Here is a 6,637-nt window from a genome sequence, read left to right on the forward strand (position 1 = left end):
GCGTTGACACCTGGAAGACAGCTGATGGAAAAGGGGAGAGCATATATAGAGGGATTAACAGGTGCGATGATTAGGCTTGTGAATGGAGGGAAGTGATAGGTTAGCTGAGGAGTGGCGCTCCCTATCCTTTAGTGAAGGGAGCGAGTATTGCCATGACGCGCAATACGAAGTGATAGGTCTTCCTGCCTGAACTTGCACTGAGCTTCATTTTACATTTCATTAGGATTACACTGTATTAAAGGTGGGGTAGGTAAGTTTGAGAAACCGGCTCGAGATACACTTTTTGTTGTATTCCATGGAATGCATTACATTACATTGCATTTAGCTGACGCTTTTATCCAAAGCGACTTACAATAAGTGCGTTCGACCAGGAAGATAAAAACTTGAAGAAAACAGAATCATATAAGTCCATCAGGTTTCATAGAGCCAAAACATTTCAAGTGCTACTCAACTGGCTTTAGATAAGCCAGTCCTTTATTAGTATATAAGTGCTTTGTTAGTAATTCTATCGCTCGAAGTGGAGTCGAAAGAGATGAGTTTTCAGTCTGAAGAAGATGTGTAAGCTTTCTGCTGTCCTGATTTCAATGGGGAGCTCATTCCACCATTTTGGAGCCAGGATAGCAAACCCACGTGTTTCTGCTGATGGGAACTTGGGTCCCCCTCGCAGTGCGGGTGCAGCGAGCTGTTCGGCTGATGCAGAGCGGAGTGCACGTGCTGGGGTGTACGGTTTAACCATGTCCTGGATGTAGGAAGGGCCAGATCCATTCGCAGCATGGTACGCAAGCACCAGTGTCTTGAAGTGGATTCTAGCAGTTACCGGAAGCCAGTGAAGGGAGCGGAGGAGGGGCGTGGTGTGGGAGAATACTCTTAACATCCTGATAGCAATGAATATCTGAAGTGCTTTGACAAAACATCCATACAAAAATGTCATCTGTGGAAGCCGAATAAACCGACTGTAAAAATCACGACCAATCATCTGAGCCGGCCCGGCTGGATGTTCTGGATGGCCTACCTGCCTGTCAGCCTTCCATCTGTGCACAAACTTATCTCGTGCCCTCATTGGTCATGTGCGCGTTCGTGTGTGTTGGAGGAGGGGCTCTGTAAGGAAGGGGCAGATTTTTTCCGGCTGTGTATTTTCAGATTCTAGCGCACTCAAGCTAGTTTCTCCAAAACTACCTACCCCACCTTTAAGCTTCAATACCATAATTGCCATAACATTTATAGCATAACGATGGCTAATTATCTTGTACATGAATGGTTGTCTTTACGTGACTGATTATGTGTTAGTATGAATAACATAATTATGACATCTCAAGGTTTCAAGGCTTTTATTGTCATGTGTGCATAGGTGTAGTTATTACAATGGAAATCTGAGGTCACAGGTTCCACCAACAGAGCAACGCAGGATAATTTGTTGATGGAGTAAGTGAAAAGTCAAGCTATAAAAAAAACATAAGTTTCAGTGTTGACAGGTTCTTAGAGATAAATGGGTTACATTTGTTAAACTGATGCCATACTTGATAGATATTTGAGTTTGGTTTGTGAAACCTTCACACTATGGGAGCCTACTTCACCTCTTCAACAATATCTGGGTTCATATTTTAACTCACCCACTATAACCTTTATTCCATCAATGAATCAGCACTTTGGACTGAGACACTCCCTGAGTTACATGAGAGGAAACAGCGTTCAGCAGAGGACGTGTGACAGAGCTCCTCCCTCAACTGTCTTATATGAGATAAACCAGGAAACAGTTTGTTGTTCTCCCTCACTGCAGAGAGACAGACGGACTGAAAAACAGACGATCAAATTCACCTTCAGACCAAACTAACAACTTCCTCTGAGTTCAGCTACAGGAGAGAAAAGTGGAAGCTACAACACTGCTGCTTCAACCTGCGGACCCTCCACCCCCTGAAGGTGAGTCTGACTCCAAACACAACAAGTCCTCCAACTCAAACGACCAAATGTGTCGTTTGTTTAAGCGCTTAATACGTCCTATAATTACGTTTTAAAGTTTTCGCCCTCTAGTGCTCCCGTTGAATGCAAATGTTACAGATGGTCGTTTATTCACAAATAACCCTCTCTGTCAAATCCTAAATTGTAGAATAGTTTGGCCATTAAAACGCTTTTTGATTAGATTTCTAGCGAGAAGTGTATATTGTACTTTTTGAATCCACGTCCAGTCGATATGTAGGATCTATAGTTTGATAGATATTCCGAAGATGATTTGAGGTATGCGGCAGCCTCCATGTAAAGTTACGAATTGAAAACAGTATTTCCGGTCTCGACGTTTTCATAATAAAACCAATGATCAAATGATTTAACAGTGATATTTGCAGTACTCGTAAACTACAAAACATCAGTTTATCCTCGTTAATTATACGACATTAATTGGTTTAAATTGTGTACAATGCTTTTGTGTTTTTCCCATAGGTTTTTCTATTTCGACTCTGAGAGACCTTTCTTTTTTCAGAGGTTTTGATAGGCTAAAACATTGATTGTTTCAGCCGCAATGCACGTTGGGATATGGTGTTTGTCCGATATGGAATCGGAAAAACATTTTAAAAAAATTAAATAATACTTTATTCTGAGTGTTCTTGCTTTTCTCTTTGGAAGTCATCACATAACGGCATTGTAATACACGGTTCGGCTGCATTAAATATTACACATCTGCCGTAGATATTTATTTATAGAGCACTGATGAGAAGACCTTTTGACCAACACTAAGAAATGCCGCCAAAACTGAAAACGTGACGTGGATCATAAATATATCAGCAATTAAACAACATCTTCCATTTATTTTCACACAATACATCTCCTTGCAGTATCAACACTAATTCGGCTGACTTTTACATTTGATCCAATTGGTAGATAGGTTATATTTACTCTATAACGGTGCACAGCTGATAGAAAGGGATTTTATTGTAGTTTTTAAAGATATTACTGATTTTCTGAACTACCTTTCCAACTCCTCATGCAGTTGACTGTTACAGGTCTATACAGGTTCATGGTACAATGCATACGCTTCAAATCAAGAGACTGAAACTGTATTTTGCTTTGCCGTTCTGTTTTAATTTCACAATAAAGTTAATAGTCAGAATTATGTTTGATATTATTATTTTTTATTAACTAAACCACTGGTTTTTTAACCCGTACCGCCTAGTGGTTAAAGCTCTCTGCAGTCTGCACTCTGAGAAACTCAAACTCTTCTGTCTGGACCATCAGCAGCCAGTGTGTCAGATCTGCAAAGAATCAGAGCCACACACCAACCACAGATTCACTCCCATGGATGAAGCTGCTCAGGATCTCAGAGAGGAGCTCCAGAAGTCTCTGCAGCCCTTTCAGGAGAAACTGAAGCTCTTTGAAGAAGTTAAAGTGAAGTTTGATCAAACAGCAGGACACATGAAGGTCCAGGCTCAACACACAGAGACGCAGATTAAGGAGCAGTTCAAGAAGCTTCACCAGTTTCTAGAAGAGGAAGAGGAGGCCAGGATGGCTGCACTGAGGGAGGAAGAGGAGCAGAAGAGGAGGATGATGGAGGAGAAGATGGAGGCTGTGAGCAGAGAGATAGCAGCTCTTTCACACACAGTCAGAGCCACAGAGGAGGAGCTGAGAGCTGAAGACGTCTCCTTCCTGCACAACTACAAGGCTGCAGTGGAGAGGCTGCAGCGCCCCCTGCTGGAGGCTCCACAGCTGCCCTCAGGAGCTCTGATAGACCAGGCCAAACACCTGGGCAACCTCAGCTTCAACATCTGGAGCAAGATGAAGGACATGGTGTCCTACTCTCCTGTCATCCTGGACCCATCCACAACTCATCCTGTCTGAAGATCTGACTTCAGTGAGACGAGGAGAGAGACAGGAACTTCCTGATAATCCAGAGAGGATTGATAAATACTACCGTGTCCTGAGCTCTGAGGGCTTTGACTCTGGGACTCACAGCTGGGATGTCCAGGTTACAGACAGTACAGGCTGGTCACTTGGTGTGTTAGCAGAGTCTGTCCAGAGGAAGGGAATCATAGAGTCTGGATTATGGGGAATAGGTTTCTATAAAGGTAAATACTCAGCACGTTCACCATCAGATCCACGCACTCCTCTCCGCCTGAAGAAGAAGCTCCAGAGGGTCAGAGTGAATCTGGACTGGAACAGAGGAAAGGTGTCGTTCTCTGATCCTGACACTAACACAAACATACACACCTTCACACACAATTTCACTGAGAAGATGTTTCCATACATTAACACTCTTGATGGTGAAGTGCAGATATTACCGCTGAAGGTGTGTGTGACAGTGGATCAGAGCATGTAGAGATGAACAGGATCATTATATCTATGGTGTTTATCTCTTAAAGGGATCATTCACTGACCTCTGAACCACCATTTATTTTCTTGTTGTTGTTGAGTATGATAATCTGCTTTTTAAATATATTATCAACTTTAATTAAATGCGTTCATTTAGCTGACCCCTTTATCCAAGGGACCAACATGTAACTGCAATAATCCTTCATTTACATCACATGTGCTGAACTGCTACATTTAGAGGACGTTGTATATTTATATATATCTTCACATTTTAAATGATCTCAACAAGTTTCAGATTGGTGAGTTACTTTAACCTTTTTATGTTTCAAGTTTGTCAATTTAAACTGTTCATTTTGTACTACTGCATGATGGGATTTAAAATAAAGAATACATTTATCCAAGTTTGAGGTGTGAGTCATTGATCAACTCCATTTGAAACATGTTTCATCATATTAAAAACTGGGTGAACTGGGTTTGAATCAACTGACGGATCTCCTGTCAGGGAGATAAACATAAGTATTTAATACGTGGAGTAAATGTGAAACACAGTTTGACCAGGAGAAACCTAAACAGAGAGGACGGCACATTGTTGTCAAATGTTCACTTTTTGACAAAAATGAACTCCAAGGATTTAATCAGAATAAAAAATACTGATAATATAAAATATAAAAATAGGTGAGCAGACGTTTTATTTTTTTCATTAATGACCGCCTTGTAGCACATTATTCCGCTTATTACACGGCCACATACTAAATAAAATATCTTATTGCTTCTGCTAAAAATACTCCGACCCTCCTTAGCAACTTTATTATTTTTCTTGGCAGTGGTGTGTTATCGACAGTGTTGGGCAAGTTCCAAATGTAATATATTATATATTACTTATTACTGTCTTTTTAAAGTAATAAGTTACATTACAATATTACTGTCTCTGAAATGTAATGAGTTACACTACTTGAGTTACTTTTGAGTTACTTTTGAGTTACTTGTATAGTAATGTAGTTTAGTGCAGCTCATTATACATCCAGTGAAGGGCAATGTGGTGTAGCATAACAACTGTGTAGGCCCTTAAGGCTACTAACAACTGGTATTACACGGCTTAGTTGAATACTCGATTCTGATTGTAAATTCTTAACATGTGACACGTTGTTAATACAGTACAGACCGCTGTCAAGGACTATAATGAAGGTTGCTAAGGAGGATCAAGAAAGAGAAAGGAAAAGAGGTTAAAAGACGGAGCGCTGGACGTCAGATAAATCACCAGAAGAAGGCAGACAGGAAGTGAACACTAACAGGAACACGGAATGGGCTCTGTAGTGTGTTTAGTATATGACCATGTACAGGCCCGGTTCCAAAACAAAATGACTCAGGGTGCCTCTGAAATTACAGGGGGCGCAGCAGTAGTAGGTTTACATGAGCAATAGTGGCCGGCAACAGCAATGAAAAATAGCATTGATGGTCCCAATGAACAGATTGTGGCATTTGTGATGTTTTGAAACCAAGCAAGTGAGAACATTTCAAGTGAGTTAAAAGTGCAATCCTGAAATATTTCATATAGTCCAAAGTGGACTATGGCAAGGAACAACACGTTCTCACTCCCAACCTGTCACATGTTAACGGTCGGTCAGGGCCCCTCCCCGTCACCTTGAGAGTCCGTTTTCAACGGGCAGGGCGTCCCATAGACCTCCCATAGCGTTGATAATAGACGCCATGAGAACGCTCTCCGACGGTCGGTTGTTATTGTCAATATTAATATAATAATTATTTATTTTTTAATAGTCACACTCGATTTCGCCGATTTTCGTGTTGCCCCAGCTCAGGGGTCTGCAACCTTTTTGACCAAAAGAGCCATTTTGCTCCTTTTTACAAAACATTTTTTTGTCTGAAGCCGCAAAACATATTTCATAGCTTGATAGCTAATAAAGTTGTATTTATTGTTATATCAGACAAAAACTACATTTTTTTTGCATTTATTAGGCTATTTATTACTTTATATGCAACTGTTAACCTCTAATAAGAAACAAAGAACTCCTAAGGAGAATTAAAAATAAGACACAGGCCTACTTTAAAATAAATTAAACACAGCACTTGGGGAGTCCTCTTCACATTTGAAGGTAAAAAAAATATTATTAAAATGGGCCCACTTTGAAATAAATAAAACATATAGCTGCACCCTAAAAAGAGTTAAAGGTAGGGTAGGTAAGAATGGAGAAACCAACTCGAGTGCGCTAGAATTTGAAAATACACAGCTGGAAAAATATGCCTCTTCCTTCAGCCTTCCTCACAGAGCCCCTCCTCCAACACACACAAACTATAGGTTACTTACGTAACCCCAGTTCTCAGA

General features: G+C 40.7%; 1 pseudogene across 1 annotated transcript; it reads left to right on the forward strand.

Moving 5' to 3' along the window:
* Window positions 1-1,747: 1,747 nt before the first annotated feature.
* LOC307042025 (E3 ubiquitin-protein ligase TRIM39-like) lies at window positions 1,748-4,697 on the forward strand (annotated as a pseudogene). The gene is made up of 2 exons (XR_013810664.1): window positions 1,748-1,917; window positions 3,164-4,697. The product of XR_013810664.1 is annotated as an E3 ubiquitin-protein ligase TRIM39-like (transcript).
* Window positions 4,698-6,637: the final 1,940 nt, after the last annotated feature.

This window comes from Notothenia rossii (genome assembly GCF_949606895.1).
Source record: "Notothenia rossii genome assembly, chromosome: 5".
In the NCBI taxonomy this organism is placed as follows: Eukaryota; Metazoa; Chordata; class Actinopteri; order Perciformes; family Nototheniidae; genus Notothenia; species Notothenia rossii.